The 14,324-nt window shown below is 41.4% G+C and overlaps 1 long non-coding RNA gene across 1 annotated transcript; it reads left to right on the plus strand.

Annotated features, from left to right (window-relative positions):
- The first annotated feature begins 8,649 nt into the window (after positions 1 to 8,649).
- Positions 8,650 to 13,638, plus strand: LOC118373221 (uncharacterized). Its single transcript, XR_004823380.2, has 3 exons — positions 8,650 to 9,022; positions 9,297 to 9,535; positions 12,626 to 13,638. It is a non-coding gene; the product is annotated as an uncharacterized LOC118373221 (long non-coding RNA).
- The last annotated feature ends 686 nt before the right edge of the window (positions 13,639 to 14,324 follow it).

Raw genomic sequence — 14,324 nt, forward strand, 5'->3', positions numbered from 1 at the left:
TGCACCAGAAACATGACAGAGGCGGACACAATACGGACGCAGAAAGCTAGGCTAATTATAGCCACAGCCAGTCAGTGGTGATAAACTTGTAATACTAACGGTTAGCTGTCCATAGCGCATGCGAACGACTCACGTGTGAAATACACTAATTGAAAATATCCTCCATGATTTCCATTTAGCTAGCTATCAACTTTGTATCTGGTGGGGATGTTTATACCAGGGCATAAAGCTGTGGACAGATTTCCTGCATGTCTATTTAGGACTATAATAACCGGACTTTAGTATCTGATCAGACGTGTATGCTGGAACAATGCAATTGCCCCTGGTTTTTAAACAGTTTGGGTGGCATCTATATGAGCCAGAAACATTAATTACAGTGTCAAAATGAACTACAAAGTGTTAATAGGATAACTTTGGTCATAAAGTCAGTCTCGTTCAAATTTTGTTTTGTGAGTTCTGCGCGAATTACTGGAGGGTTGGGTAAGAATTACTTACTTGCCCACTTTTGCCAATGATGCCCCAATTGCCCAGAGACAAAACGTTGTGGTCTGCCCCCAGCTGCCATGTGGACATTTGTTGTGAAGTGTGCATATGGATGTAATGCAAGAACATTTCATTCGGCAAATAGGAGTGAAAATAGGCTTCCATAAAGTTGGTGCAAACTTCCAATGCATTTGGTCTGGAATGGATTACATCCGACAGAGTCACTTCTGCTGCCTGTCAACTGTCAAACCACTGGTGTTGGTGAGTATGTTAGCTCAGTAGATATCTGGTTCAAGCTAGCTAGTGCTACCTTTGGTTATACAATATTATATGATATACTGTAGACCTCTGCTACCCGACCAGGGCCCGACATTATACAATGGATTAGGGCCTCTTTTTCATAAATAACTAGGGTACGTACAGGGCTCTGATATTACCGAATTGATCACTAACATTTTGAAGCTGACATTTGCACATGTTCTGCTGCGCAGTATAGTCAAATCTGACAAAGAGCAGAACATGGTGTCAGAAGTACTTCAACCTCAAATATAGAACAGGGGAGATTATTTCACAGAAAATAAAACTGTTCCTTAACTTTTGTCAGAGTTGAAAGTAACTGCTCTCTCTTCACAAAGTCAGTGCACCATGAGCTGCGTGCAGGGAACAAGTCACAGACAGAGGAACAGCTAATGGATTTACTAACGGGGAAGTTATTTCTGATTTTATGTTTCAGGCAGGGCCTTAAATTTGGCAGAAGCAATTGGGCCTGCGGAGGGTAGGGACTGAATATTGCGGGCATGGGTAGGGCTAGGGTTTCAAATTCATGCCCTTGCAGGGTTCTTGTAATCCAAGATGGCGTAGCAGTGAAGATGTGTTTGTTTTGTCCTTTGTATTTTTTTGTATTTTTTGTATATATATTTAAATGTATTTTCAATCTCTTCTCGATTTTTTTTATTCGATTATACCTTCCGGTAATCTGCCTCACCCAATGTGATACGGATTCGCTATTATTTTCAAATTTAGAACAAATTCAAGAATCTCCAGAAGTTAACCAGCTAATTAGCTACAAGCTATTTAGTAATTGTTAGCCACTGCTAGCGGCTTTTACCTTCTGCACAGATACCAGCCCTGTTTTTAGCCTGGACAATACTCGCCTGTCTACCAATATCGCTTGTCTACCAATATCGGACTGTCTCTCCACAACAACACCGAATTCCGTAATCCCTGGACCACTACTTCTGATCTTCACAGCTAGCTAGCTCACAGCTAGCTTTCACTCACCGTGGCACCGAGTACCGAAGCTATTCCCTGAGGCCCACCTCCCGGCCTACTCAGCTGTTCACCCGAACCCCACTCATACACGGCTAGAGCCCAAAACTCCACCGGATCCTTGCTGTAAACTCTGGACCTTGGCACCGGATCACCGCTGCTACCGATTGGATATAGTGGCTAACGCCACTGCCACGAAGCTAGCACCAGTTAGCCGTGAGCCAGGCACATCTCCCGGCTAGCAAATTAAATTCCACAATACCTCTTTCGCCATCTGGCTTGGATTCTCTGTCGACACGGCGCCCCACCACGACTGGTCTGCCGATGAATACTCCATCCGCTGTGCCTTCATCCGGCCTCCGTCGGAGCAGATGCTACTAACTTTAAACGCTGTGTCGCTAGCGTAGTGGGGCTCCCCTGTTCCATCTACTGCTGCCCCCTGGATACTATGATCACTTGGCTACATTGCTGATGCCTACTGGACTGTCCATTAATCACGGTACTCCATTCTGTTTATTTATTTTTTATCTGTCGGCCCCAGCCGCGAAATCAGGCTCTGTGTGTAGTTAATCCGACCCTCTCTGCCTAGTCATCGCCATTTTACCTGCTGTTGTTGTGTTAGCTGATTAGCTGTTGTTGTCTCACCTGTTGTTTTAGCTAGCTCTCCCAATCAACACCTGTGATTACTTTATGCCTCGCTGTATGTCTCTCTAATGTCAATATGTCTTGTATACTGTTTTTCAGGTTAGTTATCATTGTTTTAGATTACAAAGAACCCCCTAGTTCCACTCTTCATACCTCTGATACCTCCTTTGTCCCACCTCCCACAAATGCGGTGACCTCACCCATTACAACCGGCATGTCCAGAGATACAACCTCTCTTATCATCCATCACCCAGTGTCTGGGCTTACCTCCGCTGTACCCGCACCCCACCATACCCCTGTATGCGCATCCTGTCTATGCCCTGAATATATTCTACCACGCCCAGAAATCTGCTTCTTTTATTCTTTGTCCCCAACGCTCTAGGCGACCAGTTTTGATAGCTTTTTTGACCAGTTTTGATAGCACCCTCATTCTACTCCTCCTCTGTTCCACGGGTGATGTGGAGGTAAACCTAGACCCCAGGCACCCTCATTTGTTAACTTCTGTGATCGAAAAAGCCTTGGTTTCATGCATGTCAACATCAGAAGCCTCCTCCCTAAGTTTGTTTTACTCACTGCTTTAGCACACTCTGCTAACCCTGATGTCCTTGCCGTGTCTGAATCCTGGCTCAGGAAGGCCACCAAAAATTCTGAGATTTACATACCCAACTAAAACATTTTCCGTCAAGATAGAACTGCCAAAGGGGGGGAAGCCTGCAAAGTAATTTCATACTTTCCAGGTCCATACCCAAACAGTTCAAACTTCTAATTTTAAAAATTAATCAGGAACCAATACACGCAGCCAGTCAGGAAAGCAAAGGCCAGCTTTTTCAAGCAGAAATTTGCATCCTGCAGCTCTAACTCCAAAAAGTTCTGGGACACTGCACTGAGGCTAAGTAACACGGTCACCACCGATAAATCCATGATAATCAAACTTCAACAAGCATTTCTCAACGGCTGGCCATGCCTTCCTCCTGGCTACTCCAACCTCGGCCGACAACTCCACTCCCCCCCGCAGCTACTCGCCCAAGCCTCCCCAGCTTGTCCTTTACCCAAATCCAGATAGCAGATGTTCTGAAAGAGCTGTAAAACCTGGACCCGTAGAAATCAGCTGGGCTTGACAATCTGGACCCTCTATTTCTGAAACTATTGTTATTGTCATTGTCGCAACCCCTATTACCAGCCTGTTCAACCTCTTTCATATCGTCTGAGATCCCCAAGGACTGGAAAGCTGCCGCGGTCATCCCCCTCTTCAAAGGGGGAGACACCCTGGACCCAAACCGTTACAAGTCAACAAACAGATCACTGACCATCTCGAATCCCACCGTACCTTCTCCGCGGTGCAATCTGGTTTCCGATATAATAACCGCCATCGATAATAGACAGTACTGTGCAGCCGTCTTCATCGACCTGGCCAAGGCTTTCGACTGTCAGACTCAGTAGCGTCGGTTTTTCTAATGACTGCCTTGCCTGGTTCTCCAACTACTTTGCAGACAGAATTCAGTGTGTCAAATCGGAGGGCATGTTGTCCGGTCCTCTGGCAGTCTCTATGGGGGTGCCACAGGGTTCAATTCTCGGGCCGACTCTTTTCTCTGTATATATCAATGATGTTGCTCTTGCTGCGGGCCATTCCATGATCCACCTCTACGCAGACGACACCATTCTGTATACTTCTGGCCCTTCCTTGGACACTGTGCTATCTAACCTCCAAACGAGCTTCAATGCCATACAACACTCCTTCCGTGGCCTCCAACTGCTCTTAAACGCTAGTAAAACCAAATGCATGCTTTTCAACCGTTCGCTGCCTGCACCCGTATGCCCGACAAGCATCACCACCTTGGATGGTTCCGACCTAGAATATGTGGACATCTATAAGTACCTAGGTGTCTGGCTAGACTGTAAACTCTCTGTCCAGACTCATATCAAACATCTCCAATCAAATCTAGAGTCGGCTTTCTATTTCGCAACAATGCCTCCTTCACTCACACTGCCAAACTTACCCTAGTAAAACTGACTATCCTACCGATCCTCAACTTCGGCGATGTCATCTACAAAATGGCTTCCAATACTCTACTCAGCAAACTGGATGCAGTTTATCACAGTGCCATCCGCTTTGTTACTAAAGCACCTTATACCACCCACCACTGCGACCTTTATGCTCTAGTCGACTGGCCCTCGCTACATATTCGTCGCCAGACCCACTGGCTCCAGGTCATCTACAAGTCCATGCTAGGTAAATCTCCGCCTTATCTCAGTTCACTGGTCACGATGGCAACACCCACCCGTAGCACGCGCTCCAGCAGGTGTATCTCCCTGATCATCACTAAAGCCAACACCTCATTTTGCCGCCTTTCCTTCCAGTTCTCTGCTCCCTGTGACTGGAACGAATTGCAAAAATCGTTGACGTTGGAGACTTTTATCTCCCTCACCAACTTTAAACATCTGCTATCTGAGCAGCTAACCGATCGCTGCAGCTATACATAGTCCATCGGTAAATAGCCCACCCAATTTAACTACCTCATCCCCATACTGTTTTTATTTATTTACTTTTCTGCCCTTTTGCACACCAGTATCTCTACCTGCACATGACCATCTGATCATTTATCACTCCAGTGTTAACTTCTTGCATGGAGCCATGCCGGATCCGGTAGCGTAATCATAGCCTCAAGCGCAATACCATAACGCAACGTTAACTATTCATGAAAATCGCAAATGAAATGAAATTAATATGCTAGCTCTCAAGCTTAGCCTTTTGTTAACAACACTGTCATCTCAGATTTTCAAAAATATGCTTCTCAAGCATAGCAAACTAGCATTTGTGTAACAGTACTGATAGCTAGCGTATCATTTAGCGTTAGCATCAGCAGGAAACATTTTCACAAAAACCTGCAAAAACATTCAAATAAATAATTTACCTTTGAAGAACTTCGGATGTTTTCAATGAGGAGACTCAGTTAGACAGCAATGTTCCGTTTTTTTTAAAGATTTTTTGTGCAGGAGAAATCGGTCCGTTTGGTGCATCACGTTTGGCTACCAAAAGAAACCAAAATTCAGTTATCCAAACGCCAAACTTTTTTCCAAATTAACTCCATAATATCGACTGAAACATGGAAAACGTTGTTTAGAACCAATCCTCAAGGTGTTTTTCACATATCTCTTCAATAAGGCACACTTCCAGGAAAGATACTTCTCTGTCTGTATCGCATAGTAAAATTATTGCCACTGAGAATTACGCACCAACATAGACAAAGGCCACCGGACGGGCCCCTGGCAAATGTAGTCTCTTATGGCCAATCTTCCAATGATATGCCTACAAATACGCCACAATGCTGCAGACATCTTGGACGAACGGCAGAGCGCATAAGCTCGGTCACAGCATATTCACAGCCATATAAGGAGACAATGGAAAACAGAGCTTCAAAAATCCTGCTCATTTCCTGTTTGAAGTTGCATCTTGGTTTCGCCTGTAGCATTAGTTCTGGGGCACTCACAGATAATATCTTTGCAGTTTGAGACGTCAGAGTTTTGTCTTTCCAAGGCTGTCAATTCCATGCATCGTCGAGCATCTTTTCGTGACAAAATATTGCGCTTAAAACGGGCACGTTTTTTATCCAATAATGAAATAGCGCCCCCCTAGCTTCAACTGGTTTTAATCTGCTAAATTGTAATTATTCGCCTACCTCCTCATGCCTTTTGCACACAATGTATATAGACTTTTTTTTTTTTAATTCTACTGACTTGTTTATTGTTTACTTCATGTGTAACTCTGTGTTGCTGCCTGTTCACACTGCTGTGCTTTATCTTGGCCAGGTCGCAGTTGTAAATTACAACTTGTTCTCAACTAGCCTACCTGGTTAAATAAAGGTGAAATAAAAAATAAAAATAAATAAATACTATGATACCACAGATGAAAGGGGAATGATACTGTAGACAGATAAATGCATCAAGCTGCCATGTCAAAGGAGATGCATAGCTAACGTTAGCCAGCTACCTTGCTAAAATCAGCAAACTGTAGCCCATTGGCATTTAGGGTCAATAAATGTACACTTAGATGCTAGCTAACAATAGGATGTAGTCGGCTTGATTTCAATAATGTTTCAATAATGTTTCAACTCAAACTAGCTAGCCAACTAATTTCAACTCAGACAAAGCTATGATAACTATCCTGGATTTGCAAGTTAGGTAGCTAGATAGATAGCATTTGGGGGCTAACCCATGACATCTCTGTTCTCATGAAAGTGTGTGTATTTTCTAGAGCAAAGATAAATTAAGGATGGTACTTGTCTACTACAAATATAGCTACTGCTCTGGGAGCAAATAGCAAAACGTATCAGCAAGCATTCGGCAACGTACACAGCTTGTTACATCGTAATGGCGTCACCAGTCTGAATTTATTCTGAATCTACAACAGTCCGCCCATTAGCATATACACCGTTTGTGTGATGATATTTTATTACATTCACAACCTACATACAAAACCTGGTGTATTTGTTGTTCAGTGGCATCATGGGAACCCCCATACCATATCATGAGTTGTTATAGAAGGCTCAGGCAGTGGCCAGACACCAGTCCCACTGCAGAGTAATGGAGGACAGTTTAACCAGGTCGGTCACATTTGATCTGGTCAAAATTCCATCTATCCTGGAATTGACCTAACCACCATTGATATTGTAATCAGTGCTGTGTGTATATGTTTGTCTTGTACTTTGTAAGGAGGTCCCCTTCCACTGAGCCATTGGCCTGAGTGAGTAATGCCAACCAGTCAATGCCATCACAACCACAAACCAAGTGTATAGTGTCATGTGGGCGAGCTTTTTTCTTATGTCAACGTTGTGAGTAGAGTGCCCCCGGGGTTATGGTTTGGGCAGGCATAAGCTACGGACAACGAACACAATTGTATTCTAACGATGGCAGTTTGAATGTACCGTGACGAGATCCTGAGGCCCATTGTCGTGCCATTCATCTGCCGCCATCACCTTATGTTTCAGCACGGCCCCGTGTCACAAGGATCTGTACACAATTCCTGGAATCTGAAAATGTCCCAGTTCTTCCAAGGCCTGCATACTCACCAGAAATAACATACATTGAGAATGTTTGGGATGGGCTGGATCGACGTGTACGACAGCGTGTTCAAGTTCCCGCCAATATTCAGCAACTTTGCACAGTCATTGAAGAGGAGTGGGACAACATTCCAAAGGCCACAATCAACAGCGTGATCAACTCTATGTGAAAGAGATGTTGCACTACATGAGGCAAATAACATTCACACTGACTGGTTTTCTGATCCAAGCCCCTACTTTTTTTGTTGTTGGTATCTGTGACCAACAGATCTGCTTAAGGGCTTGTAAGTAAGCATTTAACGGTAAGGTTGTGTTAGGCACATGTGACAAATAAAATTTGATGTGAAATCCATAGATTAGGGCCTAATGAATTTATTTCACTGTAACTCAGTGAAATCTTTGAAATTGATGCATGTTGTATTTATGCTTTTGTTCAGAATAATAAGACAGTACATCACAAGTGTTTAGTCATATCACCCTTTCAATGCGTGTCACTCATCAACTCTTCCTTGTTTTTCTACAGATTTGCAGAAGAGATGCTTTTGAAATGGATTCCTCTGACTTAAAACCTGTTATGGCTGTGATCCCCGTACAGGGACCAACATCAGGGGAAATTTCAGAGCGACAACTAAAAATACAACTTCGTAACATTAAACATTCTTGAAAATGCACATGTCTTACACCCTTCAAAAGATTAGAATCTTGGTAATCAAACTACGTTTTCCAATTTAAAATAGCTATTACAGAGAACAAATCTAATGCTTTTGTTTGAAAAGAGCAATCAACAACAAACATTTTCCGCCATGACAGTTTTTACACATTCACATCTGAAGGTAAAATTATGACTTACATTCTGATATCTTGCTCTTATTTCTCTTCCTGAGTGACCCATTGATCAAATGAAGTGTCATTTTCTTTGATAAAATCCATTTTTATCATTTTGTAAACTGTTTGTGCCGTGAATTCCATCTCTATCAATTTTTTACGGAGCATTCGCCGTGATTCGCCCCTGTAAACAATTGTTTATCTAGTCATGGTGGGTTTCAGTGCATTCCTCTGGATGTTTGCAACACAGCCAAATAAAGTTTTTTTTTGGGGGGGGGGGTAGTATTGACCGAAGTGAGCTGATTTGAAGACAACGATAAATGACTACCTTACGCACCAATAATTTTAGCGAAGCTTCATTGATTGACTATATTTCTGCCCAATGACCACTGATCTTCTTGAAATCTAGCTGGGTAGATAGCCAATGAGCTGAGGTAAATGCCAGTATGTAATGGTTTGGGGTTGGACCACAATTCCTTGTTTGTAATTGCATGCGCAGGGAACTCCATTCTCGCCTTGACGATCAGAGGAGTTACTGTAAGGCTTTTTATGTGCAGCTGTATTTCGGAAAGTTGAAGTCTCAACGATTTCATTGAAGATATCATGGCGAATAAATCATGTAAAGCGAAGTCAAAGTCTAAAGTGAAAGTGAGACAGATTTTTTGTTTGAGGAATCTTGGAGTGTTATGATTCAAACAAACTGAGGAGCTGTTTCTGCAAGGACAGGACGTACTTCTGGACGGGTAAGTGCTAATGCCGTTTTATGAAATATAAATATATATATATTATATATAAAAAAATATAAATATTGAAATGTGTAGTTTGTGTGTGTGTGTGTGTGTGTGTGTGTGTGTGTGTATACATACACACATACATACATACAACAATGGCCGGAGTTGAATGGAACACCTTAGTGACTGTTCCCTCTGCTCTATACAATCAATACATATCTGTTTATTTTATGTGATGATAAAAGGCTCATGCAATAAAAACATGTTTAAATGTTTTCTTTCACAGTGATAGCGACTCCGACTGGGAGCCCCCAGTGCCCGCTCTACCTGTGCCCCCAGTGGTGTTATATGCCACAGTTCATTACTGCAGGCATGACTGTGCCTCAGGGCCAAAAGGGCACAGCATGGAGGCGTCGTTGTGTTCTGTGTCGCATGAAATGCACCACCTGTTCAGTTTGCCTCTGCTTTACATCAGAAAGAGATTGCTATGGGACATGGCAAAATATTATGACGGGGACTTCCAAGGTGTGTACAGTTATTTCTTTAATATTTTTTTTATTTTTTTTTCCTAATATAAAAAAACAAAAGTGTGTGTGTGTGTTATAATTGCTTTTTGATATGTTGTATATAGTTATTTGCACTGCTGTATATAGTTATAGGTCATTTCACCAATTCGGCCACTTGGGTACATTTGGGCAACTTGTGTGAGGCACCTGGGTGACTTCATGCTAAATGTCATGTAGCTCACCCAAGTTATCAGTCTGAAACTTTGCAAACCTACAGTTGCCATCGTGTTATCCATCAAAATTATCTCCAGCATCCTATCTGACTGTGTGGCTATTCTAGTACATGTGAAAGATGATACTACAACAATAAAAAACAGAAAACATATGCTCTTTCTTTATCTTTTCTTCCACCAGATCTACTGTGTTATATTCTCCTACATTCAATTAACATTTCCACAAACTTCAGAATGTTTCCATTTAAATGATACCAAGAATATGCATATCCTTGCCTCTGGGGCTGAGCTACAGGCAGTTAGATGTTTTCAGGCGGAAATTGAGAACAAAGGGATGCAGCCATAACAGGTTGATTCTGATGTCTGAATTGGGAGAGACCTTGCCCTCAGCATTAAAAATGTAAAGACTTACTTTTGATCATCTTTTGTTATGATTTAATCATAGTACTATCAATGTGTTTGAGGGGGGTGTATTCTTCAAACCTGTCAGGGAACTCCTGTTTTAAATGGGACACCATACAGGAAGGTATAATATTTGCACATTGTTGTATTAACAGAACACTGCTTCTACAATATTATGTGGCGTATGGTTTACATGAAACTGTTACTTGAAATGTATCAAAACACTATAAAAAATATCTACATAACTTTAGCAATTGCACTCATGTTACTAGGTAGGCTACTGAATGATGCAAAGTTTCCTCTTGCTATCTTGCCATAACTGATTTGACAGAGAAATATCAGTTAGATAGGAAATAGCTGCAGCTGGATATGTTTGCTAGCTGCTGCAAAACGCAATGTCAGTCCAGGCTTTAACCTACACATAGAACTAAATTAGCTGACCATCTTGATATGGTGAGTCAGGAGGGGAGAAGTCCAACTTCAAAACTGTGTTCTCTCCATAGCAAAGCTATCTTTGCTTACCTTGCTGTACTCACTACTGCTTGTTTGTTGTGATTGAAAGGCAAACACACACCCAAGAAACACCCACTGTGCTGCCAAGTCTCACCCAGTGGGTGTGAGACACGCATTTGACCCTATTCACATACAGAAACAAATGTAAACGTGATTGGTGTAGTAAGGGTCCGAGACCCAAGGCACGTTTGTAAAGAAATGCCCCTCACAATTAGAGTGGAGCAGGCTGCCATGCAGACTGGACAGGCGTGTTCATTTTCCACTGAATGTTTATGACCTCAAAATGTTGTGTCAAAAGAGCAGCATGGCAACTTTTAGCGTTGTTCTGTACACATACTTGTCAACAAATTAATTTGCTGTCACTCCGGTTTCTGTCGCAGAATACTTCCTTATGTCAGCAGGTGATGATAGGCTATAGCCTAATACTAGTGATTTAATCCACCACTTGCATGAGCCCAGATACATAGGCTACATTATTTAACATGTTTGGTCAATGTAAATTTAGCAATAGGTTCATCAGGCTGTAACATCAAAGGCAGCATTCAGCAGGAATTTTGGTAGGATGACCAGATTTGTAAAACTGTTATGAACGTTATTTTGCGCAAACAGATTGTGAACCCAAATGTGTTACTGTTTCTAGCGGGAGGACAATACATTAATTTGTGTTGGGTTTAGGGGGCAGATTTGTCATCTTCAGGAGATTTTATGTATTTATTTTATTTGTTCTTTCACAATAGCTGATATAAGTCATTAGAACTATTCTCATCCCCTACTATGGGCAATAAGACTAATTTGTGTGCCTTTCTCAACAAGAACACTACTGTTATTCCACAGACTTATTATTTCACTTCTTACTAATATTGCTGGTGTCATTTGAAATCTGATATGCTATGTCCATGCATTTTGTAAGAATTTATGAACAGTGTTGAGTACAGGCTAAGTCATAAAATGAGAATAGGTTATATTGAAATGCCCCTTGCTCCAATATACTGTTTGTCATGTTAGTGTTGTGCACAAGCCTGCTAGACAAAAATAGGAGTCAGAAATGCAGAAGATGTTGCCCATGTATGCAGTGTTTCCCAGCTCAACCCCTTGATTACCCCCAAAAGCACATTTTTTATGTTGCCCGGGACAAGCACACCTGATTCAACTAATCATCAAGCCCTCAATCAGTTGAATCAGGTGAGTTTGTCTGGAGCTACAATGAAACTGTGTGCTGTTGGGGGTACTCAAGGATTGGAGTTGGGAAACATTGAGTGGAGTAAGATTAAAAGTTTTGCAAATCAGACTCAGCCACCTGAAGATTTACATTATTTAGATTTTTCTTAAATGTGGAGTAATTTGTAGAAATCAAATGTCACATGAACATAGATCAGAGGTAGCCAACCCTCTTGGAGAGCTACCACTAGGCAGGGATAGCCAATTTCACCCAAATGAATGACATATTCACATTTTTGTTTCTTAAGGACAAGGAGAGACTGCATGTTTAGCCACTGCCACCAACCGTTAATATCAGCATTTTCTAACCAAAAACCAATGTAATTATTATATATATATTTTAACTAATCAAGTCAGTTAAGAACAAATTCTTGTTTACAATGACATCCAAACCCTAACGACGCTGGGTCAATTGTGCGCCACCCTATTTAATGTCCCCCAGTTAGCATACTCTAAATGGCCAAATAATGGCCAAATAATCTCAAAGTAACTTCAAACAAAGTGGTCAATTTTTTTGTGTGTATTCAACTTTAAAATAATTATTTGTAACATGTTTATTCCACCCTGGTCAAGGGCCTAAGCAATGTGAAAATATGTAGAATTGGAGGAAATTATAGTGACTGCACTATAACTTTCCCAGTTGGGACAATACATATATTGATTGACACACATCGTTTGGTTGGTTGGTTGATTGAGAAGAACTAAGTCATCTTGATAATGTATGTTTTTTTTTTTTATCGCAGGCCCCTCGTTGTCAAGGAAGAGGAGACACCACCAGTGATTAAGAATTTGGAGGATAAAGAATGTCTGATGTAATTGCTGACAACAGCAAATCCCAGTCCAGAGATGCAGCATGACATGGAGCAAAAGAAGGGACATCAATCAGATCTGGAATAACAACGGGAACCTCAATGATTGAACATAGCTACAACTCAACATCCTGACTCCTGACACCAACGCCTTCTAAATCTGAAGTTGTCCTAATATGGACACCGTAATCTGGAATGGACTCCACCCTACGGTCAGAAACCTTACCGACTGGCCTTTGTTACCCAACTCTATTTTATTGTTAATAAGACTTACATTCCATGACAGTGAGAACTCTCAACTTCCAGTGTGTTCAGTTTGCATTTGTTTCTCTAACTGGAAAAAAATATCCTTTATAATCACTTAATGTAATAATGGCTCACAGATTATGTTCATTTGTTTACAATATTATGAGACGTGCAAACTATTGCATTGTAGTGATTTTTTTATTCATGATTGTCTTCTCTGTCAGTGTTTTTTGCAGAACTGTAAACATATTATTGTAACATGCACTCAAGAAGTACATCAAAACAATATATTGAATATGATTGCTTCTCTTGAAATCTTTAGCCCACAACGCAAAAAACATGCAAACCAAACATAATACAATCTGAATGAGCCGCAGTGGTTTGACCAGGACCGTGTTCTTTAGGCACACAACGTTTTAAAGCGTATTGCAATGGAAAGTGTAAATGAGACTTTCTTATTGGACATGTCCAGGTATTCTATCCCCGTTTCAGTCCATTTTCTTCCATTTGGTGCCTAATGAGCACAACCCAGATGCAAATATGTGATTCGCAGAGATACGTAAGCTTGTTTAATGTTTAATCGTTGTTTTGTCTTTGACTTGCCTCTAAAAGTAAGAGATGTAAATGTGACAAGTATGTCCTATGTCTACTTATGTTTGGCTCATGCAATATAGTAGTTACACAAATGCAAAAACACCGTTTTTTACGACACAATAAATTAATGTGAATTACAGTGTGTGTTTGAACAGTGGGGAACCATATAATGGCCTATTTTTTTTTATTTGACCTATTTAAATAGGCAAGTCAGTTCGGAAAAATTATTATTTTCAATGACTGCCTAGGATCAGTGGGTTAACTGCCTGTTCATGGGCAGAACGACAGCTCGGGTATTTGAACTTGCAACCTTTCGGTAACTAGTCCAAAGCTCTAACCACTAGGCTACCATGCTGCCCCATCCCCAAAAATGTTTTGTTTTTATTTCATTTTAGTCTTTGTTTTAAATTAAATTATGATTTCTTCACTTCAGTTTGTGTTGGAAAAACACTGAAGAGAAAAAAATATATCCCATCAGGATTTTTCTTTGGTGCCCTTCGGGGAGAAAAATCAAGCTAGCTATGTCAGCCACTGGCTAGGTCCTCAGAAGGTAGACCAGGGATGAGCAACTGATGGTGGTGGGGCCCACAAAAAAATCTAAACTCATCATGAGGGGCCGCAGTTTTGTGTACCCATATCCCCAAAATGTTACGATTTAGAGTTAAATTAGTGCAATCTAAACATTTTGCCAAGGGGTGTAAAGAAAAACTTGCCGTTTTAAAGCAATTTTGCTACTATTCTGACCTGTTTCAGGAAACTAGGCGTATGTCGCAGGTCACTTCTTCACAGGAGA

Source organism: Oncorhynchus keta, chromosome 17 (assembly GCF_023373465.1).
Source record: "Oncorhynchus keta strain PuntledgeMale-10-30-2019 chromosome 17, Oket_V2, whole genome shotgun sequence".
NCBI classification, from domain to species: Eukaryota; Metazoa; Chordata; class Actinopteri; order Salmoniformes; family Salmonidae; genus Oncorhynchus; species Oncorhynchus keta.